Source organism: Crocuta crocuta, unplaced genomic scaffold, assembly GCF_008692635.1.
Source record: "Crocuta crocuta isolate KB4526 unplaced genomic scaffold, BGI_CrCroc_1.0 scaffold426, whole genome shotgun sequence".
NCBI classification, from domain to species: domain Eukaryota; kingdom Metazoa; phylum Chordata; class Mammalia; order Carnivora; family Hyaenidae; genus Crocuta; species Crocuta crocuta.
In genome coordinates this window covers 607,708-634,076 of record NW_027532452.1, presented here as the reverse complement: position 1 = coordinate 634,076, position 26,369 = coordinate 607,708, and the positions used below count along the sequence as shown (strand labels likewise).

At 35.2% G+C, this 26,369-nt stretch overlaps 1 protein-coding gene and 1 pseudogene across 1 annotated transcript in view; one reads left to right on the top strand and one right to left on the bottom strand.

The window, feature by feature from the left end:
- The window catches only part of RSRC1 (arginine and serine rich coiled-coil 1), a 414,718-nt gene that overhangs the window by 364,123 nt on the left and 24,226 nt on the right, over positions 1–26,369 (top strand). The gene's annotated exons all lie outside the window — the stretch shown is intronic.
- On the bottom strand, positions 18,259–18,641 carry LOC144244197 (protein LLP homolog pseudogene; annotated as a pseudogene).

The window sequence follows — 26,369 nt, the reverse complement described above, 5'->3', positions numbered from 1 at the left end:
CTCCCCCCCAAAAAAAAATTAAAAAAAAAAAAAAAAAAAAAAAAAAAATGAAGATAAATTAGAAGGCTTATCAATAATTTCAATATTTACCATAATTCTTATATAAAACAGAAGTACTCTGGTTTTACCTTTTCCAGTTATAGCAAGCAAATGTATTTGCTAGAATATAAAATAGAAAATGCAGTCTCTAGGTGATAGTTTTCCTTAATGTATTATTTGAAAGCTAAATATTTTACTGAGGTGTTGAACGAATTTAACCCAACCCTAAATCTGCAGAGCCCATTTTTCCACTGGTTTTATTATTTTCCAGTGTTTCTCAATATTTCCTCATTAGCAATCCACATTGTTACAACGCTATCGATACAATTCAGAAAGATTCTAATTGTTTTCCCCTGGTAACCTAAGAATGAAGATTGTAGGCTGCTTCGTGGATCTCGTTTACTAAGAAGTCCACTTGGTTGCATCATCAGTCATTACCTGATGTTAACGGTAGATTGTACTTTTGGTGAATAACTGAAATAATTCCACATTTTAAACATTCTAATGTTTTTATTTCTTAAAAAAAAAAAAGATAAGCATTTAAACCCCTTTGAAATAGTGGTGCTAACAGCAAATGTTTTATTATGTACATTAAGCCAAGTTTAGTTCTGATTCTAATATATATCCTTTTAAACTTTCCACATAGAATACAATATAAATATATTAAGATCATTAATAGCATCTGGTCTCTCACTAAGCACCAAAGCAATGTACAGCACCAGAATTCTGCCTCTGATCAAATATTTCCCTATGAATTAAAACCCATGTGGCTAGAATTAGATTGCATTTTCCATTCATGAACCCCTTTTCTACTTTATCAGTGGATGAGCTCTGAAGTTTCGCAGTTTTTATTTGTTCTTACATCTAACAGTAACTATCTGGCTACTTTTTGAAATTGGTGAATCTACCACCTCAAACTTAAATTTTGAAAGATTTTTGAATTATTTTTAGTCATGTGGCAGGTTTACATGAGTTTACTTTTTAATACAGGTTGACTCATAAATGAGTATGATTTTCACTGACCTGAAGCTGTTATTTAAAGACATTTTCCCCTTGGGGTGCCTGGGTGGCTCAATTGGTTAAGCAACTGACTCTTGATTTTGCACAGGTTATGATCTCTCATGGTTCATGAGTTCCAGCCCTGCATCAGGCTCTGTACTAACAGAGCAGAGCCTACTTGGGATTCTCCTTCTCCCTCTCTCTCCCTTCCCCATCCCCCCTCACACCCACTCTGCCTCTCTCAAAATAAATAAATAAACTTCAAGTAAATAAAGACATTCCCCCTAAAACAATAAAAATAGCAACAAAAAAACTATATTTTTTTTTAATTTAATGTTTTATTTTTGAGGGAGACAGAATGCAAGTAGGGGAGAGGCAGAGAAAGAGAGGGAGACACAGGATCTGAAATAGGCTCCAGGCTCTGAGCTGTCAGCACAGAGTCTGATGCAGAGCTCAAACTCACAAATCACGAGATCATGACCTGAGCCGAAGTCAGACACTTAACCAAGTGAGCCACCCAGCACCCCTCTATCTTTAATTTTAAAAAGTTTTCTACTTGGGTTGATGTGAAATTTCACTTGTATGTGAAATGCCCATACAGTACTTAAAATAATTTAGGACATGATTTTAAAGGCTGCTTGTAAGTATCAAAGAAAAAATTAATTTTCGTTTCATTGAGTATGCTTATTTGTTCAACAGTCACAGTTACGATCATTTCTTCAGGTATTAACAGCACTGTACCACATCCTTGCCCAGAACCATTCCAGATAGTTTGGACTAAAAAAATGGAAATATATTACTCTTTCTTTAAATATTCTTCCTCTAGCAGCCTTCAAGTAAATGTTAGTTTATATAATGACTAATTGATAATTAGCCCTTTACCTAATTTCTGGTGTTGACTGAATAGCAGTGACCTCTTATAGTTAGTGGTCTTTTAAAGGGAGAGGTCAGTATGAAAACTGGCTCACTGCCTTGCTATTTCATTCATATCCTTCTGTTAGCGAAACCCCAAATCTGTTTCAAACACCATGTTAAATGCAAGGGCTCCAAAGATAAATAAGGCAAGGTTCTTGCTCTAAAAAAGTTTGCAGCCTATTGGGGGGATATGTCATGATATGTATAAAACAAAATAAATAAGTATAAAACAAAGTAGAAATAAGCTCCAGTAAAGAAATACAGGTAGACTGCCTGTGAGAAGGGGGAGATTACTTGCAGCGGAGAGAATTGGGGAATGCCATGAGGAAATTGCTTACATTTTTCAAATCTGTCAGTATGAACAAGCCTGAAATAAACATGTAGGTGGGGGGGGAGGTGAGAGAATGGCTTCTGGGTGCTTTTACCAGTGCTGGTACCTAAATACAGCTCACCTAATTTCAGCCCCGTAGCAGCCCTATGAATTATGTGTTCTCATTGTATAAGGAAGGAAACAGCAATTTAAGTAGTTTGCTCAAGGTTATACAACTAGTAAGTAGTAGAGCTGGAACTTGGAAATTCATGTTCTAACTTTATACTTGATCCTTGGAACTGTTACAGCCAAGTAGCCTACACAGCAATTGGACCTTGATCTTGAGGTTCACAGCAACATGCTTTGAACTATTCCAGTGCTTCCAAACCTGGCATATATCAAAATCACATGAGCGTGGTTTTTAAAGTTTTAAATTCCAGGGGCACCTGGATGGCTCAATCAGTTAAGCATCCGACTTCGGCTCAAGTCATGATCTCAGGTTTGTGGGTTCAAGCCCCGTGTTGGGCTCTATGCTGACAGCTCAGAGCCTGGAGCCTGTTTCGGATTCTGTGTCTCCCTCTCTCTCTGACCCTCCCCTGCTCATGCTCTGTCTGTCTCTCTCTCTCTCTCTCCCAAAAGTAAATATAAACATTAAGAAAAATAAAGTATTTAGATTCCACACACTTATTACTTTTTAGAATTTTGAGGCAGTCAACCCAAGAACCTATATATATTCTTAAAGTCTCTCAGGTTATTCTAATTTTTTTAGCCAGCACTGCAACATAGACAGCATCTCTATATGGTTGAACTACCCAGTTACAGTCATGATTTACCACATACAAGAATAAATATATAGTCATGTATTTTGTATTTGATCATATGTCTTTTGTTAACCAGTCCTGATTCTTTAACTATTTAATGGTATAATTTTTAAAGTGTCAAAACTTTCCATCAAAACTTGCAGAATGGGTGCCAATACCTAGGAAGAAAACCCCAGAGACAGTAGTGTAGTGGAGCACCCTTTTAAGAAAGGTGTAGTGGAGCACCCTTTTAAGAAAGGCTGCTTCACAGATACTCTTAATGGCAAAGAAAACGTTATTGTGAGCAAAAACATAGACACTGACAACCCTCAGTTCAGAAAAGTATTTTGAATGTGAATAAATTTTAGGAATACCATAGCCAATTTGTTTCTCTCTCTCAGTCTTTTTATGTATGTGCAATATGTTTTCAATCTAAAAGAGCTCTTTCAATAGTTATAAAAAGTTCTAAGTGATAAGAAAGCTGTGCCATACCTTGACAGCTTTCTCTTACTGATGTGTGAAAGAATAGTGGATTACCATCAGTGGCACCTTAGATTTGATGAAATATTATATTAGGACCTGTGTTATATTATTTTTGTTGTACTATTTTATCATTTAATTCCTCTGTCATGTTCACCTCAGATAAGCAATTCTTTGTGATGATGACTGATAAGACTCTGCTTCTCCCCCAATACTGAGAATATTAGAAATTTTAGGCATTAAAGAGGAGATACCTAGATATTAGATAATACAATATATCAAGATGTTATTAGAAACTTAAGAAATGCTAGCAAAGTGTCCATTGTAAAAATAAAATTCCCTGATAGTTTTTGAAATAAAATTTTCATTTGACAGGTGAAGGAGGCCATTCCCACATTAACCTTTACTGTTAAATGAGTATCTTGTTTCTAAGTAAGTTAAGCCGGGAGATGAGTCTCTTTGTTTAACACTTCTTAAAGTAAAAGTTAACATCCTGCCTTTATCTAATTGCTATCAAAGACATTAGCCTATTTGGCTCTAGCATGATTCAATTGCATGAGGTCATGCAGCCTAGCTGTAATAACTTAAAGTGCTTCACTTGGTGATAAGAAAATATATTAAAATGCTCTCAGGTTCATTAGTTATTGCCCAAGGTCATGCTTTATGGTCAGTCCATTTACTAAAGTTTGTTGTAATAGCATTGACCTGAACTCACATTTTTAAGTCTTTTGATATAAGAAACATAGTAAGTTTTAAGAAATTATGCTTGTATTTTAATCCATTTAAAGTTGTTTATTTTCATTTTTCCCACTTGGTAGAGGAGTTGGAAATATATGTAATGATATCCTGTCACTAAAGTGTACAATAAAAGATTTTTTTCTTCAACCTTAATTTTGAAGACAATTTAAAAACCTTTAGCAAAAAAATTCTGCTGTATAAATGGGAAAGCTTTGACTTAATCTCATTTTTTACTTTGATTTCAAATCCTCCTCTATACTTTCATAAATAACCAAATGAAAGCAAGTCCCTCCAATCCACCCTTTGTATCCCTTATGAGCATGTGTTGCTTCATTAGGCTGGCTCAACCACCTGGTGTGGAATCTTTGGTCTCAAGAGGCTCTATCAACATCTGGCATTAGCTGTGATCTTTATATGAATGCTTAGTCTCTCTATTGACATTTTATAAAGAAAAAGAATGTGGGACAAATTAAGAAAGTATATGGAACTATATAAAATAAAGATGTGTGTGTGTGTGTATATATGTGTGTGTGTGTATAAACTGATTTGCCATAGTATATTGTAGTAGCTAGAAGAAACAAACCAATAAATAGAAGATCAAGAAATATATCAATTTATTTTAGAGCTCTGTGTGATACTGTATGATATAAAAATATACATTTATTTTATATGGAATACTGTTGGTTGAGTTATTAATCTAGCGTCAAACTCCAATCATCTTTATAGAGAAATGATGTATTTCAATCTGGATTTAACTGTTGTAGCTTTTTAGTATCATTTTTAATAGATTAAAAATATAGGATGATTTGATAGACAGGAAAAGGGGATTGCTCTCTTATTAACTTTCTGAAAGATAATGTAGTTGAGTTTCTGAACTAGGGAATATTGAGATAATGTATGAAAGTGAGTGTTTTCTTATCACAGAACAACCGAATAACATTGTCCATTATGTCCTGAAAAAAATTGGAGAAAAGCTATAGCTGGCGTAGTTAACAATGGAAACAAAAATACGAAGGCTTGTTTTCAGTTGAAAATCTATTTCCTTTTTACCTTAAAATATTTTAATAAATATAACAAAAACAAACTGATTATTTTTAGTGTAATGATTTTAATTATCCTATGTATTTAAAATGAAGCAAAATAGACACCTCGTGGGGAAAATACTATCAGTGTTCTATATGTATATTTATAGATATAGTCATTCCATGTAATATGTAATATTTTTATTAGAAGCAAATTATGAATGAATTAGCAAATAAAGTATACCTGTCATTTGTATCTGTTTAATTTAGATAAAGTAACCATTAGACTCCATAATATGTAGGTTTACTTACGGTATGGGACAAGGTTAAGATCACATGTAATAGATCTGTAGGTGAATGGAGGGAAATTTCTGCCTGAAGCCTAGGAGCTGGAGACTTACTCTGATCTTAATCTGCTGACCTGCTGAGTGATCTTGATTAGTGTTCTTATTATACATGTACAGCTAAGATGTAGAAGATTGTGCAGCTATTAAATGCATTACTTTTATAACTTAATGGGACAAAGATTAACAGCAGCTTTGAGCACTAATTTAATGTAACAGATTCACTAAGTGTAATGTTAGCAGCTGAAGACAAACCTCTCTAATAATTTGGGAGGAGGAGTGGAGACATCATATATTATTCTGATACTTAAGTAAGGTCAGTACATTAAATTATATAAAACTTTTGCTTTTCAAATATTATCTTTTCTTCCCTATTTTGAGGTCAACTGAAACTAGTAATTTTATCATGGTTTTCTTGGTAAATGTGATTTATATAATAGATATCTCATTTCCTGTTGTCTACTAGGAAATAGGCCAGAAGAAAGAACTCTAGAGGAAGTAAAACAATATCTATAGCAGCACTTTCACTGAAACCGTCTTTGCTCATAGAAGACTTTAAAAAAAAATTGGCAGATACAGAAAATGAGAAGCATTCTTAAATATAGGTCCCTATAGTAAGTGCATATATAGTGTATAGATGTATAGTACCCTATTTGTGGGAAGATATAAATTTAAACTGGCTTTCACAGTCAGATAATCCAGTCAACATCAAAATTATTCAGGATTATGGGAGTACTAGTTTTTTGTTTTTTGGATTTGTTTTTGTTTGATTGATTGTTTCTTGAGTAGGTGTAAGCTCTCTAGATTCCAAATGAAGAACGTTAAGGGTTTCTATGTAATTGACTTTGTTAAAATTGTATTGTTTTTAACTGACTGTCAATTCCTAAAAGTGGACTTTAACTTAAAATGTTAGTGTTGATTAACCATCTGGAATGTGTAGCAACATAATATTATTGGAGAAATAGGCATCTTCAATTATCAAATTACGTGCTAAAATAATGAAAATGAAGGTAACTCTGTAATATTCATGTAGGATCACAGAACATATCAACAGTGAAAACCTTTAGTACTTTTACCATTTTTGACACCTGGCAGTATGGGTTTGCCTTCTCTATAGAATATGAAACTAAAGGTACTGTTTTGATATATTGAAGAGAATTTTTCTTATCTCAGAAAAAATTCTTATCATTTGTTTATAAAGTTTTTTAACTTCTAATTTGTATTATTTAATATAGCCTTTCCTAACAGTGTAAAGTAATAAGACAGTTTTTAAAGTCGTAATGTATTTTCAATCAAATAGTGCTCCCATTCCAATTGGATAACTTTGAACAAATCTGCCAAAGATTCTCATAGGCTATTTTCACTACAAAATGCTCTCAAGATAGCTGCAGATGGCATAGAAAATTGATCCAAATGCGTTCTGCTCCAGGACAACTCCAGAAGTAGGCAGGGCATGGGGAGGTTCTCTTGTTACTTTCCCTTTCTTTTTTTTTTTAAATAAATAAATACATTACCAGTAAGTTCTGGGTAAGTGACTTCTGTTCTCAGATGCTTTTCAAGTTAACATTTCATTTCTCCTCTAAGTGCCATTTTGTTTTCTGTCTTTTCCATTAGAAATTAGTAAAGTCATAAAATGACAGAGCTGTGAGGAATCTTAAAGATCCTATCTAGTTCGGCTGTCTCATTGTCTTACTTTATAACTAAGAATTCATTTTCCCCCATCTCCTCCTCAGACAGCACCCTTACTACTCCCAACTCACCAGAAATGTGCAGTGGTGAAGAACAAAAAGCAAAACCAAGAAAAGGAAAGTGTTTCTAAGACAGTGGTTCCAAGAAAGAGGCTCTAAATGTCACCCTGCTTGAAAAAGTGGCCATTTCTATCAGGAAAACTTGCTCTGGAGGGACAGTCCTTACTACAGCAATAGGCAGAAAGAGGCCACTCTACTCAGTGGTTTCTGACCTGACTCTGGGGTTTTACAAAAGCATATACCTTCATTTATCTTCTTCATCAGAGTCATGGAATTCTGGGAAGCAGATTACAGTAGAGTAAGACTTGTTAAATCCCTTGTAACAAATGCTACAAGAAGCCCTAATCATCACCGACTGAGTGGAAGCAGTAGGTCACTTCACAGCTAAGCAGTTTCTGAGTGAGTACCTTGCCTTGGAGGCATCAATGAACTTTTATTCTCTCAACTCAGGAGTAGAAGCTTTTGAAGCAGTTTTAGTCAGGTCCCATATTCATGTTTTGAGGTTTGGACTTCTAATTTGTTTTCTGTAGAGGGAGGAAAATAGAAAGAGGAATTTGAGCAGAGAATAAGAAATATTTTTTGGTCTATACCTTCCTTTTGGAGTTGTTTCAAAAACAGCTTGTTCTTATTTAAAAAGATGCTCCATAGATGAACCAAACTAGAAAAAATAGATTTTCAAATCTATCCAAAGAAGTTATATTAGAAATGATTTAAGAGTAGAATGAGAGGGACACCTAGGAGGCTCAGTCAGTTAAGTGACTTTAGCTCAGGTCATGATCTCAAGGTTTGTGAGTTCGAGCCCCACATCGGGCTCTGTGCTGACAGCTCGGAACCTGGAGCCTGCTTTAGTTTCTGTGTCCCTCTCTCTCTGCCCCTCCCCTGCTCACACTCTGTCTCTCCTTCAAAAATAAATAAACATTAAAAACGAGTAGAATGAGAATCGGGGGCACCTGGGTGACTCAGTCGGTTAAGCATTCGACTTTAGCTCAGGTCATGATCTCACAGTCCATGGTCTGTGAGTTTGAGCCCCACGTCAGGCTTTGTGCTGACAGCTCAGAGCTTGGAACCTGCTTCAGATTCTGTGTCTTCCTTTCTCTCTCTGCCCCTTGCCTGCTCATGCTCTGTCTCTATTTCTCAAAAATAAACAAACATTAATTTTTTTAAAATAATAATATTTTCTCTTTTATCTTGAATGCAGTTAGGGAAAAAATGAAATATTATGTATTCTCAGGGCTTCCTTAGCAACAGAGGAACAGGGTGGCTTAATCAGGGCAAAGAAACCTGTAATGTCCTGAGCATACAAGTTAGGAAACTGAGTCTTGGAAAATTTGAACAACTTTTTGTAGTCACATTATTAATATGAACAGAACCAGAATTCAAACTCAGTTTGTCCATCCTAAACCGTTGATTTTTTTTTATATGTTGCCTCAGTACCCATAGTGTACAACAATTCACAAAGTAGAATATGTCTGTTGTCACAAAGCCCACAAGTCATTAAATCTACAGATATCAGTGAACACTTACTAAGTACATAGTACCTTATTAGGTACAAACAAGTGCTTCTAAGATGTTTCCCCTCAAAAAGCTTCTTTTTTTGAAATTTAATTCAGTGGATGCCTTGAAAAGTGTATACATAATCTTAATTTATCACATTATGTACACTTCTTATAAAAAAGTATCTCCACTGTGAATTATTCATGCACCGTTTGATCCCTGATTATGCACACACTGCCCTCAGTTACTTAGGAAGCTCAGGTAATAGAAATGTGTTTTAACGAGAGCTTAAATTGGGGGTCAGTACACTACAGCCAACCTGCCAAATCCAGCCCACCACCTGGTTTTGTAAATAAAGAACTACTGGAACAAAAGCCACACTCATTATTTGCGTCTTGTCTGTGGCTGCTTTTGTGCTATAACAGCAGAATCTATTAGGACAGAGACAGTATGGTCTGCAAAGCCTGACATATTTACTGTCTGGCCCTTTATGGGGAAAGTTTGCTGACCCCTGGCTTAAATCAATATCATAAGAAAGTAATTCTAATATGAAAATATAATTACAAATATAATACAACATATATTGTATTACATAATATATTGTATATATAATACATATGTTGTATATATAATACATATATATGTTATTTCCACACACACATGTATGTTATATAGACAAAGTATGCCAAAAAGAAAAATTATCTGGGAGTTATCTGTTCTTTTGTGGTATCTGTGCCCCTACAGTCCTTCACCTACTGCTTGGCCCTGGTTATTAAATATTAGTATTACGTTCCTAATAATATATATGTAGGAGATACATTTGAGACTTAACATTTATTTTATGAATACTTATTCTTCCTATGAATAAGAACTTAAGTTTGATTTTATGGATTTGTCAGTTTTGCATACTTGAAAATTCAGGTCTCTATTAGAATTGGATAATCCTATAGTTTTTGAACTTTGGTGTGCCTCAAAATCACCTGGAAATTGATAGAACCACTCTCAGAGTGTCTGATTCAGTAGGTCTGAAATGGGGACTCTCAATTGCATTTCTAACAGATTTCCAGTTGATGGTGATGCTTTGTTCTGGGAACCACACTTTGAGAACCACTGGAATAGACCTTGAAGATGGTAAAAAGGTACCAGGACCCCCTGAAAGCATTCACGGAGATAGCCTGAGTCTTCTTAAAAATACCATATTTCCCCAAGAGAAGGTCTGTAGCATTAAAAGAATTTGTTAAGAAGGGATGAAAAAGCAAAGTACAAAATAGTCAACAAATGTAATGTAACGTGTAGTAAAAAAAAAAAAGTTGTGTTAAGAATGGAAGGACTACTTTATATTATTTTTTAATTGAAAGACCTGCATTCACGTACTGGCCTTTCTGCTTACTGTTTGAATGACCTTGGCCATATCACTTAATGACACTGAACTTCAGTTCTTTGTGTGCAGATGAAGAAAACAATGCCTGTCTCACCGGAATTTTGTAAGGACTATGTGAGAGCACTTTGTAAAGTTTATACAAGTGTGCGCTAAGGGTATATAACTTTAAAATCTTTATTGTGGAAGGAAATAAAGAACCTAACCTATCTATTAGGAAACGATCCCATCATTAGAATAAAGGAAACCTGTAAAGTACATCAGAGGAAGACCGTGATCAACACTGACTTCACTGAGTTATTATGTTTATTAGATTCGTTTGTTATGTATTTCATTTAAATTCTGAGGTTTGGCCTTCAAATTTCCATTAATTTGGACTGCTTAGACTTTTGAGGTTTTCATTTGTCAAAATTGGTAGCTCATGGGTATTACTAACACAAATATTGATGTGTAGCTTTGGCCTGTTAGCTATCAATGGAAATCAGAAAATCAATAAACTTAATAGCTGTTCATTACATAATTGATGCGTTTGCAGGACTATGTTGAGTACTGTCAGTGAGTAATCAATTCAGTCAAAATCTATTACCAGATCAATGCCAGAAATTTTTTATAATATACTGTTTTATTTATGACTTTATATAGCTACAGAAGCACTTTTTTATGAAGTAGTCTTTTGTCTCACAGGACTCATGTTGCTTATAGTTTGTGGTCTTTTCAACCAGTTGAAAGCACCTACCATCTAGGAGTTATCATTCCTAGATTAGCCCTCTCTTGGTATAAGTAGTGCTATAGCTCTCAGGTCAGTTTCTACCCTAGGATTAATTCCATCTAGTCCATTCATTCAGTGAACTTATACTTACTGAATTTCTCCTATCTTCCAATTACTACAGGAGTACATATATCTGGGCTTTTTTGTAGTATATCAGCTGGGGGCAGGGAGGGAGAAATGTTTAAAACTATAGTATAAGGAGAATAAAATAAATGCCATGCTGGGGGTTCAGGAAACAATTAGCTCTAATCATTAGGAATTTGGGAAGGTTTCACAGGGGTTGGCATTTGAGCTGAATTTTGCAGAAGTATAATTTACTTTGTGAAGACTAGATGATAGACATTCTAGCCTGAGACAAGAACTGGAAAAGTATTGTGTGCAATAGAAGTTCATAGAAAGGTTCCTAGGCACACTTACAGGTCCAGGGAAGATTTTTGGAGAAGGTAAATTCTAAGAGGGTAAGGGTTACGGTGTTAGGAAACAAATAAGAGTTATCTAGATGAAAGTGGGAAGGATAGGAATGTTCTAGGTAGAGAGCACCACATTTGGCATTTGTAAAACCTAGAGATGAGAGAACAAGGCTCTTCAAGTAAATGAGAACTGAAAGAAGTTTAGCATGGCTGAAACCAACTGACTCATATAAGAGGCTTTATCATGCAGATTTACAAACCCTTCCTTAACAAAATTTGTTAAGAAATTCTTCCTTAAAGAAATTTGTTAGGGCTAGAGATTTACCTACAGAACAGATTTTTACAGGTGATACTAAAGTATCTGTTCTAAATAAAGCATCTTGTTCTGGTAGCAGACCTTGAAAGTCCACAGAAGAGTAATGCTGCTTGATGAAAGTAAATGACTTTTCTTGCATATGAAATAAAATGTGACAGTTCTTGCTTTGTAGCAAGATTAGGATTGTTCTCCATTCAGAAAGAAAAGGGAGCAGACAAGGATTTCAAGAATGCTAGTTTCCATATTTTAAACAAAACCTTTTTATAGTAATTCTTTTAATCAGTTTTTAATTTGGGTCATTAGGATTTTTGTGTCGGTTTGTTTATTTTTTTTTCTTTTATTTTGTTTGGTTTCTTCTTTTTTAAATATTCTTTGCTTCAAATAATGTTTGCTGTTTGCTTCTGAGAGCTCTAGCCATCCTCAAGGCTATGATAACCAGACTATCTCCACCTTCGTTCAACAAAAGAGAGTGCCGAAATAGGGATGAGAAGAGAAAAGCAGGAGGGGTGGTGGAGAGTGTTGGGTCCTCTGACACTCCCATGGGGACTCTCTTGACACCCTGGTCACAGAGCCAAAGATCTTCCCTATCTCTCCCCATCTCGTTAGTTTTTCTTCTTTCTCATCCTTTTCTTTTTATTTCTCCTTCCTGTATTTTCATGCCTTTTGTGTGAGTCCCTTTATGGCACATTTGCCTTCCCACTGTGTCTTTGTATCTATTTCCCCTCTCCCATTTTTCTTCCTCAACTGACCACAATATATAGATAGATAGATAGATAGATAAATAGATAGATAGATAGATAGATAGATCTGAAGTCTGTGTTATGTTTGTTATACTTAAATGTCATGTTGTTTCCCTCTTCTTTTAAAATACATGTATGTGGAATATTTTACATTTCTCTCTGGATATGTTCACTTTTCCATATCTGTAAACATACATGGTTTGCTCACTTATAATATTTCTCCCCCCGCCCCCCACTATGGGTCAGTGACATTTAACTGAAAAAAGATCAATCTTTCCTCATTGACTATACACGACAGGCTGGGAAGAAGCTGGTAAGGGTCATCTTTAATTGCTGTAAGTGTCTGCAGATGCTTTTAGCAAAGGTTGGATTAGACTATTTTCCTAGAGTCCTTGTAGCATAGAAGATATTATTACTAAAATGATCTGGGAAGGCTTCTTGTAGTAAGTAACTATGGTGACAGCATTCTACCTGATTTTTAACTCTAACCTTTTCTAGGCACAGACATCATGTGTGAGGTGACATTCATCTCAGGTTCACTTGGTCACCCTGTTCTCACCACGGGCATTACCACCTCACTGCTGTATACCACACTCACTTTATTTTCATAATAGATTAAGAAGACTACATTTTTTGCAAAATTGAAGTTGGGAAATAATATCTAATACCAACCCACTATCCTAAAAACAAAAGAACTACTTCCATAAAATGTTCACTTTGGATAATGTCTTTGATACAACCAAATAATTTTCAGATTCTTTAACAAGTACTTGTGGGAAAATGATTCTGATTATTCCATGATAGAATATTGAAAATGGATTCCTTAACAGAACACTGACACTCGGCCCCAGCAGCATATTATAGGAGATAAAACATGGTCTAAAAGTCAGAGAGGTGGGAGTACAAATCCTAGCTCTGCCATTAACTAACCATTTACCAACCAAGTGGTTTCTCATTATCACAGACTCACTCACATATACATGTCCAGCCTCACATCCATCCCATGGCGTTTCCAGTAGTCTCACTGTTCCAAGTCAAATACAGCACATCTTTCTTTTCAAAACTACCACACCCTCTTCTCTCTGCTCATGTTCAGCTTATGATGACCTACCTCATACCCCAGTGACAAAAATGGATGCACCAGACAGGAACCTCCTCATCTTGCCACCCACACATCTGTCAGCCAACTGGAATTTGCACTGATCCTTTTCTTTCTCTTGTATTAAGGATACTATTTCTCTCTTCAAATGCTATTCTGAGAGGCCTCTGTATCAACAGGAAAGGAGCAGGCTCTATGATCTTTCATATGAAATAACCTCCCTAAACCCACAGTCATCATCCTGTTTCATAGCCAGATTCTTTCCACACTTATGTTTCTACTACTTTAACTCTCATTTACTTTTAAAAAATTTATCAGTTTTATTGAAATATAACTCAGGCACCATGCAACTAACTCTTTTAAAGGATACAATTTTGGTACCTATATTATATCTAAAAGCCTCTGCAACCATTACACATTATACAGTCAATTTTAGACCATTTTCATCACTTCAGAAAGGAACCTTCTACCCATTAGCAGTCACTTCTCATCCCATTCCCATCCCCAAGTCATAGGCAACCACTACTCTACTTTCTTCCTGTGTAATCTGCCTCTTCTGGACATTTCATATAAATGAAGTCAATATATGGTGTTTTGTGCCTGGTTTCTTTCACTTAGTGTAATATTTTCAAGGTTCATCCATGTTGTAGCACATATCAGTTCTTCATTCCTCTTTATGGCTGAATAACATTCCATTGACTGAACCTACTACATTGCATTTATCCATTTATCATTTGATGGACATTGAGTTGTGTCTCTTTTTGCTCATTATGAATAAGGCTACTATGAATATTTATCTCGAAGTTTATGTGTGGATGGATATATTTTCATTTCTCCTGAGTATCTACTTAGGAGTGGAATTGCTGGATCATATGGTAACTCTATGTTTACCCCTGTATGAACTGCCAGGCTCTTTTCCAGAATGGCTGCAGTGTTTTAGATGGATCTAAAGATTATAATGCTAAGTGAAATAAGCCAAAGAAACACAAATATTGTATGATTTCACTCATATGTGGAATTTAAGAAACAAACATGAACAAAGGGAGATAAAAAGAGAGTTTTTTAAATATTAAAAAAAAAAACAGGACTCTTAAGTATAGAGAACAAAAGATGATTACCAAGGAGGGATTGGTGAAAATAGGTGATAAGGATTAAGATCCACTTATCTTGATGAGCACTGAGTAATATATGGAATTGTCAAATCACTATATTGTACACCTGAAACTAATATAATGCTCTTTGTTAACTATACTGGAAATAAAAATTGTTTTTCAAGTGACTACACCATTTTATATTCCCACCAGCAGCATATGAGGGTTCTAGTTCTCCACATCCTCACCAGCACGTGTTATTGTCTGTCTTACTTATTATAGCAGTTTTAGTGGGTATGAAGTGATATCTCAGATTTTTATTCTCAGTGCCCTGATGCCTAATGATACTGAGCATTTCTGTATCTTCTTTGGAAACCATGTCTATTCAGATCCTTTGCCCACCTTTTTGAAATTGTGTTATTTATCTTTTTATTATTTAGTTTCAGAGTTCTTTTTTTTATATATTTTCTGGGTAGGTATCCTGAATAGGTATATTATTGACAGGTATTTTCTTTTATTATATTAATTGTCTTGTCACTTTCTCAATGGCAGTCTTTGAAGCACCAAAGGATTTCATTTTGATGAAGTACAATTTATCTACTTTACCTCATGTCACTTATGCTATTGATGTCACATCTTACAAGACTTTGCCTACCCCAGGATCTCAAAGGCTTACTATATTTTCTTCTAAGACTTATAGTTTTAGCTCTTACATGTAGTTCTTTGAACTACTTCGAGGTTGTTTTTGTGGTATAAGGAAAGAGTTCAACTTCATTCTTCCGTGTGTGGATATCCAGTTGTTTCAGTACATTTGCTGATCTCATTCACTTTTTAACTATTTTTATTAAGTAGGAAATACATTCAAAAGCCTATATATAGTATATATGAAAAGTATAGGGGCACCTGGGTGGCTCAGTCAGTTAAGTGTCCAACTTCGGCTCAGGTCATGATCTCACAGTTCGTGAATTTGAGCCCTATGTTGGGCTCTGTGCTGACAGCTCAGAGCCCAGAGCCTGCTTCAGATTCTGTGTCTCCCTCTCTTTCTCTGTTCCTCCCCTTCTCACACACACACACACTCTCTCTCTCTCAGAAATAAAGATTTTAAACGATTTAAAAAAGAAAGGTATAATAATAGTAGTAATACAGACACTTGCACATATATCCCAACTTGAGAATCAGAACAGTGAAACCCCTTCTTGCAGTGTTCTCCAGTCTTATCTATGATATCCTGAATTTTGTGCCTGTTATTCTCTTGCTGCTCTCTCTGTGTTTCACTGTATTTGTGTATTACCAATAATATAACGTTTAGTTTTAGATACTTTTTAAGTTTTTGTAAATGAAAAAAAAATAGTGTGTGACTTTTTTTATGACTTGCTTTCCTTTACTGTCCAGCATTATGGTATACCTCTGTCTTAATCCTTATACTTGTGGTTTATTCATTTTAATTGTTAGATTCTATTCTATTTTCTGAATGTACCCAAATTTATTCATTCTCCTGTTGACAGACATTTGGATTGTTTCAGATTTTTTGCAGTCAGAAACATTGCTGATACATACATTATAGTTTCTCTCTTCTGGTACAAGAGTTTTTTTCTAAGGCCTGTATGTCTAGTAGAATTGCTGAGATATAAGGGAGACACATCTTCAGTTCTACCAAGTAGTGCCCAATTGTTTCCAAAATGGTCAGTGGCAGTCTTTACTCAGAAGAGTATCGTATGGCATTTCTGGTTGGTTTACATCCTTGCTATGTTTGGTATTTCCACACTTTTTCATAGTTGCCGGTGTGTGGTCTTCTTGCCACAATGTGGTGACTGTAAAATGGTATCTGATCTTGGTTTGAATGGGCATTTCCAAGATTATTAATGAAGTTGAGTTTCTTCTAATGTATGTATTGGTCATCTCTTCATCTGTGGCATGTCTATTCAAGTTTTTAATGTTTTTTTTTCTATTGGTTTTAGCATTTTCAAATTTTTTTGGTCATCTAATGTGTTATTATAGATACCTTCTCAGTAGGTCTTTAACTTTTTATGCATTTGAATTTATCAATCCTTTTATGTTTTACACTTTTTTATGTCCTGTTTTATAAATTCTTCCCTAATTCAAGGTCATAAGCATATTCTCCTATATTACCTTCTAAAAATTTTGTTCTTCTCAGATCTTTAATCCACCAGGATTTGATTTTTGTATATGGTGCACTGTAGGGATCCAATTTTTTTGATATGGGTAACTGTTTATTCCAACATCATTTATTGAATACTTTCTCTTTATTCCTTACTGAACTGCAGTGCCAGCTCCTTCATCAACCAGGCTTCTCAGTATGTGTAGAATATTTCTTGCCTCTCTGCCCTGCTGTATGTCCTGCTTGATCAACTTAATTATCCCTACACTAATAGTGTGTGTATTAATTGCTAGCTGTATAATAATTCTTGATATCTGGTTAGACAGGTCACCCACCTCATTTTTCTCTATATGAATATTTTGGTTATTTTAATCTTTGCTTTTCCATATACAGTTGAGAATGAATTTTTTGAGATTCACTAAATTGATAAGTGAATAGGCTGATCATTTGGTATGCTGGGATTTTTATTGAAATTATGTTGCATCTATAGATTTGGTAAGAAATGATATCCTTTTTTATGTTTATTTTTTATTTATTTATTTTTTATTTATTTATTTATTTCTAGGAGAGAGAGAGACAGTGTGAGCAGGGGAGGGTCAGAGAGAGAGGGAGACACAGACTCCGAAACAGGCTCCAGGCTCTGAGCTGGCAGTCAGCACAGAGCCCGACGCGGGGCTCGAACTCACGAACCGCGAGATCATGACCTAAGCGAAAGTCGGACGCTTAACCAACTAAGCCACCCAGGCGCCTCTTTTTATGTTTATTTTTGAGAGAGACAGGGAGACAGAGTGTGAGCAGAGGAGGGGCAGAGAGAGAGGGAGACACAGAATCTGAAGCAGGCTCCAGGCTCTGAGCTCTCAGCACAGAGCCTGATGTGGGGCTTGAACCCACGAATCATGAGATCATGATCTGAGCTGAAGTCAGACGCTCAACTGATTGAGCCACCCAGGTGCCCCAGAAATGATATCTTTATGGTTTTGTATCTTATGTTTTTTTTCAAGCTCTAAGCAAAACATCTTTTATTCTAAAGTAAACAAAATCAAAACTCCAAACAAGTAGTCCTTATAAGATCCACTGACATTACATTTTAAATTATGTAAAAGTTTCCTTTAAACCTGAATTAGCTCAAACGTGTCAGTATAATATTTTTTATCTTTACTAAGACCAAACAATTATATCCACAATAACACTTGATAGAACTTTGATGTCTAAGAATCCCTGCACATTGGACAGCATCCAATTAAAATATCAGTGTAGCTTTCATTTATCAAAGAAACTATTTTATCAAGCTCCCAAAGCAAATTGTAGGAGTTAAGATGGGTTTGAATTGAAGAAAGAGGCCAAATTAAATCTGGAAACAAAGTTTTCATTTGGTGGAAGTTGAAATCCTTGTATACATTCTCATCAAAGACCTGTCCCATGTAGGATTTTTCCAGTTTGTAAGAGTCTACCAGGCCAAACCCTTCTTCACTGCCTTTGTCGCCTTTGTGTTGCTTTTCCCCTTCTTTCTCACTTTGCCTTCAGCCTTTTCCTTTGTCTCTGGTTCATCCATATGGGGTACTGTCCATGCTGGTCTAGAAGACTCATTTCGTTTCTGTTAATATCAGTCTCCATTTTCATGTCATTTTTTTCATCTTGCATCATGCATTGAGTTTTCTCTTGACAATATTTGGGTTTCACTACAGTTGATATCTCTGGAACATCTTTCATTAAAACATCACTATCTACTTTAAAATACTTTTAAGTCTGCTGAGTTCCTTTGGGGCATCCTTTTTTTGTCTTTTCAGCATGCATTTTTCTTTTCCATTTACTCTGTAGGCTTTTAGCCATATTTTACCTGGAAAACAGGAAACTCAGAGACCGCACACAGACCACCCCTGACTGGAAGCCTGCACACTTCGGCCTTCCAGGCAGTGCCTTCCACACACTCCCGGGAGCCCAGGGCGAGTGCTGTATCTTCTTATCTTTGAACATTGTATATAACTCTGCATGCTTACTTAGGTCTTCTAAACTTTCACAGAATTCTCCCAAATGGATTAGCATATTGCTTGTTGGATTGATGCTAAGTACTTTATATTTTTATGCTACTAAAATGGTATCTTTTTTTTTAAATTATATTTTCTGCTCATAGCTGATGTACACAAATGCAGCTGACTCTTCAATATTGGTTTTGTACTTAACAAATTATCTATAGATACTTTTGGGTTTTCTCTACAGTCATTTTATCTGTTAATAGTCACCTTTATGTTTCTTCCTAATTGTTATTTCATATGTTTCCTTTCTTTAATCTTATGGCACTGATTAGGACCAGCAGTACTTAATAGAAATGATGATAGCTAGGTGGCATAATTACCCTGTTTGTGGGCATAAAGATTATTTTTTAACATTGTACCATTATGTATGATATTTCCCTTACCATTTTCAATTAGGTTTAGTTTTGGAGAGGGCAGAGTAGATCCCTTTTTCAGGTTAGAGATGTTTCCTTCCTTCCCTAGTTTGTTTCTAATCTCAAATAAATGTTGAATTTTGTTGAAGACTTTGGTTTTTCAGTTTAGTTTTTCTCCTTTAATCAGACATTTTTGTGAATTACACTAACATGTCTTCTAATGCTGAACCAAATCTGCAGTCCTAGAATTAATTCAACATAATGATGATGTATTATCTTTTTTTTACACTGCTGGATTTCATTTGTTTATATATGAGTTATATTTGTGTATGTATACATATTTGTGTACTGTGTGTGTATGTTGTTTTTACTTTTTTACCCTTTTTGCATCTGCATTCATGATCTATTTCTATAATTTTTCCCTTTTAGTATTTCTAGGTGGAAGGATCAGCTTCCATAAATATCCTAAGGAGGAAGCAAGTTTAGAATACTTACGAACCACAAAGAAGGCCACATGCCAGTAGGGCATGGGTTAGAATTTGATTGAAGAACGTAGTAGGAGCCAGATTATATAGGATTTTTAAGTAAGAGTATGGAGTTTGAATTTTATTTTAAATGTGATAGGAAGCCAATGAAAAGTGATAGTTTCAGTTTAGGTAATAAGAGAAAAAAATCAGGGTCTGGAGTTTGGTAAAGATGTCAAGACTAGACCTAAAGATTTGAAGGCCATTAGCATATGGATGATATTTATAGCCATGGGTCATCTAGAGAAAAAATAAAGAAAAAAGGAAGGGGTCCAATCTGAACATTGGGGCACCCTAACATTTAGAGGGGCCAGTATAGGAAAATGAAGAATTTTGTCCAGTGAGGATTGTATGGTATCATTAAAGCCAAATGAAAAAGTTTCAAGATTGAGGAAGTGATCACTTCTATTGAACGATGGGTAGGAGCAGAAGTGGAAATATAATCCTGCTCCTATGAAGGAGTTTCAAGGACATGTCCTTTCATTTAGTATTTTTAAGGAAAATGAAAAGTAGCTTTTAAGTACCACCTAGAAATTCTTGAGAGCAATAAACAAGTATCTGACATTTCCCCAACATTTAAAGAAAGGAAGAGAAGAAAGAATCTTTAAGGAGCTTACTTCCCCAATATAGGAATACCACATTCTTGAGCAACAGTGGCCTGTGTTTAGCAGACCATTCAACAGATACCTACTAGATTCCTTGTGAATACTTAGTGTGATCCAAATAGTTTATTTGTTAGACTTTCAAACATAACATTTGGTTCCTTAATTCATGCATGTTTGGCCCATTGCTGTTTTGTAGAAAAATGAAGGATGATTAATAATCTTTTGGACCAGATGAGATGTTCTTAAAGCTTACAGCTTTGCAGTGTCTGACTGGAGAGACATAAAGAATGTAGGAACGTGTAAACTTGGCTTGTTTAGAGAGAAATTTCTTCAGTCATCATTTTTGAACAAAGACTTTTAGCAGTGAGTAATTATTGTTTGAAGTAGTAACTGGCTTTATAGTGTGTTTACTAAAAAAAAAAAAAAAAAAAAAAAAAGAGTTTTAGAAAGGGGATAGCAGGGAGACACTGAAACTTCTCAGTCCATATTCTGACTATTTTGGCCAAATGGCTTTCTGACGTGTTGAACAGTAATTGCTTCCAGGGACTTGTTTTACTGTCTGACTAATCACTGTCTCATTGTTTCTGGATTATTGACCTCCTACATCCATCTGGCTTTCAGGATCAAGCCCTGAGTCAGCCTGTCAAAACTCTTCTTGAAATGTTTTAAATTAATTGTGGATTTGTAGTGGTTTCATTTTCAAAGGTTTATTTTTAGTTCTAATATTGTTATTTAGTTCTAATACAGTATCAGTTTTGTGATTATTAAATGAGTTTAAGTAGGCCTTGAAGTGTTTATGCACGTATATGTGTGTGTGTATATATAAAGTTTATATTTTTACTCAATTTTAGTGTTCATGTCTTTGAATTTTATTTGTAAGTTTTTTACATAAAGTTTACTTATATTCAACATAAGTAATATTCCCTGGCTATTCCAGTTACAGATGTTACAAACTGGCAAATATACCTTTAGAGATTTATAAATTTCCTCACTTGTATGGACCCATTTTTCTTCCCATATCTTGAGATACTACAGAATGATTGCCACTAACACTGCCGTCTCTCCTTTCCCAAAGATCAGAGATCTTTAGAACACCCATCACACATTGGTAGTTGGTGGATCCATAAGAATTAAAATGTATAAAGAATAGATAACTCAAAAATTAGATTTCTGTGGTTAGATATCTGTCCAAGAGCCGCTGTCCTTCCGTACTGGGCTGCAGTCGGACGACCTGCATGTGAAGCGCACCATCTCACTTTCCGTTCTTGTCCTGCCACCTTTGCACACATCTTCAGGACTCCCTGTCTTACCTTATTCCCAAGGTTTAGCTTCTAAACAATCATGATCTTCCCATCACTTCCTCATCTCCTGGATGTTTCTTTTCTCCAACTTTATCAGTCCTGCAGGACACTGTTCTCTTCTATGGAACAATAAACTCATCTCTCCTAAAGTATTTCTTCCATCCAGAGATCATATTTGTACCTTAGTAGATACCATATCTTAATTTGGAAGAGAAGATAGGAATGTAATAGGAAGACTTGACGAAGATAATATAGTTGTGAAGCGAGAACTTGGAGTGCTCATTTTAATAGTCACTTACTTCACCTATAAATAGAGCTGGACTTGCCTATTATTTTGCAACTTTATAACTTAAAACATTGTGCTTGTCATGAATAAAAACACTATCATAAGAAAATTAATGGTTAGTATTTTTTTAAGTTTATTTATTTATTTTGGGAGAGAGAGGCCATGAACAGAGGAGGGATAGAAAGAGAGAAACAGAGAGAGAGAGAGAGAGAGAACCCTAAGCAGGCTCCACACCATCAGCACAGAACCAGATGGAGGGCTCAGTCCCACAAACCGTGAGATCATGACCTGGGCCAAGATTAAGAGTCAGACAAGTAACACTGAGCCACCCAGGCACCCCTGCAAGGTTCACATTAATATTACTTTGTTCCTATAGCTGATTTCTGTCAAAGTCACGGAGGAATGGGCTAAAATATATATCACTTTTCCCATTTGTTGATTCCTTTATTTCTTTGTTTATCCTCTGCTTTTCAACATATCTGAATGGCTGTATTTATGTCTCAATGTGGCAAATGTGGGAATTAGGTATGATTTGCTTTCTTGAAATCGTAATGTACCAGAAACAGGTTAAAATGTGGAAACTTTTCTCCATTTTTATAAAGGTTTTGATTGTTATTGATGTGAGATTCTCAACATAAATATTTTTCTTAAAATACAATTTAAAACACCAAATCATTAGGCTATCTCACCAGAGTATTTTAATTGGAAAAAAAAATACAGCTATGTATATAATTAATAGCTCTGACTTCCTATAATTATCAAAACATTGTGAAGAAGATAATAAACCTGCCCAAAGTCAGCAATAAATTAAGCCAAATAAGAATCATATGTATTTCTTTGTATGCAGTTTGACCAACTGTATTAGAACATACAGAAACACAGAGACTTTATGTAATAATATAGATTTATTATTACCTATACTTTAATAATACAGATAATGTGGCATTTAGGGCTTTTCTTGATTAAAAGCCAAGACTCTTATTTCCATTTATTTGAAGGGAAAGACTGTAATGAGAACAAAGTATTGACAAAATGATGAACCAAACAGAAAGGAGATTATAATTGCAGACATTAGAATTCAGTTTAGGATATGCATATATATTGCTTCTTAAATGATAGTTTGAGGAGTAAGAGTATTCATTCATTTGATTTGGATCTAGATGCCCAGTTCTTTTCCCTGAGCAGGTAGAATTTCTACAAATAGTTCAGATTCTTAAGCATATGTATTCACCCTTGGTTCTTGGTTCTTGGTTCTTTATAAGTCCCTGGAAAGTTGCCTTTTCTATTAGTCTGTCCTCCTTTATTCTCCCTTATGATTTTTTCTTTCATCAGTTATGCCTGAATACAATTTCCAGGCTACATTCTTAAAAAAAAAAAAGAAAAGAAAAACTCTGCCATCAACATTTAGTCATTTAAACCATTATCTTCTTATGTGGCAACTCCTTTATAACATAATATGAGTGTGGCTCAATTTTTTACTTTAAAATCAGGAGAAATAAAAATTTAACATAACAGTATCTCTCGGTGATAAATAACATTTTTACATCTTGACCAGTTCCCCCAAATTCTTTTATTTTTTTATTTTATTTTTTTATTTTTTAAAGAGAGAGTGTGCATTGCAAATGAGGTCAGAGAGAGAGAGAGAAAGAGAGAGAGCATCTCACACAGCCTCATGTTTAGCACAGAGCCCAATATGGGGCTCAGTCTCTCAGACTGTGAGATCATAACCTGAGCTGAAATCAGTGCTTAACTGATTGAGCCACCCAGATGTCCTCACAAAAACTATTTTTAAAATTGATTTAAGTAATTGGTAATTGTTTTTTTTTTAAGTGCTAACCTAACAAAATAATATTTGGAGAGTGTCTAATTTTATTAATCATTTGTATTTCAACTTATTCCCGAAATGGAATTTCATTATATATTATACTTGGCATTCTAATGCTAAAATTCAGCATAAAAGTGTTAGGAACAGAGTTTCTACTAAGAATCAATTTTAGGGGCACCTGGGTGGTTCAGCCAGTTAAATGTCTGACTCTTAATTTCAGCTCAGGTCATGATGTCACAGTTTGTGGGTTTGAGCCCTTCATCAGGCTCTGCTCTGACAGTGTGGAACCTACTTGGGATTCTCTGTCTCTTCCTCTCTCTCTGCCCCTCCAGTGCTCTCTCTTTGTCTCTTTCTCTCAAAATAAGTAAATAAACTTAAAAGAATTAAAAGAAGAAAGATGATTTACACTGCCTAATTTCAAGATTTACTATAAAATTATAGTAATTAAGGCTGTATAGTATAAAGATAGACATATAGGTAAATGGAACAGACTAGATAGACTGGAAATTAAACTTTGTATATATGGCCAGTTAATTTTCAACAAAACTACCAGATAGTTAAGTGGGAAAAGGAAAGTCTTTTTAACAAATAATGCTGAAAAAACTGGATATCCTTATGGGGAAAATAAATAATAACACTTAACTCACATAATACATAAGAATTAGCTTGAAATGTATTATAGATCTAGAAGAAAATATAGAAGAAAGTCTTTGAGGTAGGCAAATATTTGTTTGATAGATACAAAAAACACAAAATTTTAAAAATAATAAATTGGACTTTTCTTAATTAAAAATTTTTGCTGTTAGAAAATCACCAGAAAGAACACAACAGCGGGGCAGGGTGCCTGAGTGACTGAGTTGGCTGAGCATCTGCTTCAGCTCAAGTGGTCTCCTACAGTTCATGAGTTGAAGCCCCGTATTAGGCTCTTTACTATCAGCACAGAGCCGTTTAAGATCCTCAGTCTCCCTCTCTCTCTTCCCCTCCCCCGCTTGCTCATTCTCTCTCCCTCAGAAATAAATAAAACATTTAAAAATTTAAAAAAATAATAATGTTTTATTTATTTTTTGACTCTTAATTTCAGCTCAGGTCATGATGTCACAGTTTGTGGGTTTGAGCCCTTCATCGGGCTCTGCTCTGACAGTGTGGAACCTACTTGGGATTCTCTCTCTCTCTCCCTCTCTCTCTGCCCCTCCAGTGCTCTCTTTTGTTTCTTTCTCTCAAAATAAATAAATAAACTTAAAAAAAGTTTGTCTCTTTGTCTCTTTCTCTCAAAATAAATAAACTTAAAAAAATTTTTTTTAATTTAAAAAAAAATTTAATGTTTTATTTATTTCTGAGAGAGAAAGACAGCATGAGCAGGGAAGGGTCAGAGAGAGAGGGAGACACAGAATCTTAAACAGTCTCCAGGCTCTGAGCTAGCTGTCAGCACAGAGCCGGATGAGGGGCTCGAACCTATGAACTGTAAGATCATGACCTGAGCCAAAGTCAGACGCCCAACCGACTGAACTACCCAGACGCCCCTAAAAAAAATTTTTTTTAAGAACAAAAAAGCAAGTCACAGGATGGGAGAAAATACTGGCAATGCATATAAACAAAGGATATATATTCAGTAGAGATAAAAAATTCTTGTAACTCAGGAGCATCCAGGTGGCTCAGTCAATTGAGCATCTGACTTCAACTCAGGTCATGATCTCACAGTTTGTGAGGTTGAACCCCACATTGGGCTTTGCACTGACAGCTCAGAGCCTGGAGCCTGCTTTGGATTCTGGGTCTCCCTCTCTCTCTGCCCCTCCCTCCCCGCCCCTCAAAAATAAATAAACATTAAAATTTTTTAAAATTCTTGCACCTCAGTAAAAAAAGTACAGACAACCCAATTAAATAATGAACAAAAGACTTGAAACACAATTTGACAGAAAAGTAAATAGTCAATACAGCATTAAAAACGGTCAATAGCATTAAAAATGCTCCATATCATTAGTCATCAGAGAAATACAAACTTACCATATAATCCAGCCATTTCGATATTACATATGTACCCAAGAGAAGGGAAAATACACAAAGACTTTACATAAATGTTATAGCAACTGTATTCTCAAAAGCCAGAAACTGGAGGGGCACCTGGGTGGCTCAGTTGGTTAAGTGTCCGACTTTGGCTCAGGTCATGATTTTGAGGTTCATAAATTCCAGGCCCGTATCAGGCTTTGTGCTGACAGCTCAGAGCCTGGAGCCACTTCAGATTGTGTCTCCCCCTCTCTGCCCCTTCCCTCTCTGTCTCAAAAATAAATAAACGTTTTTTTTAAAAAAAAATTTAAGCCATAAAGTAGAAACAACCCAAATGTCTATAAGCAGAATAGTGAATGGATTAAAAAAAGTTGTGGATATTCATATAACAGAGTTCTACCAGCAATAAAAGGAACAGCAGATTTACTGAACAATAAGGAGCTATTACAAAAACATGTTGAGTGAAAGACATCGGACATGAAACAGTGTACCATTTGTATGAAATTCTAGAAAACGCAGACTAACCCATAGTGGGTTTCTTTAAATGCTATAGTTTTATATGCTGCACTTCATTAATATAGCAAAATGCTCTGCTTTTAAGAAAAAGAAATTAATGTCTTCTATCATCTT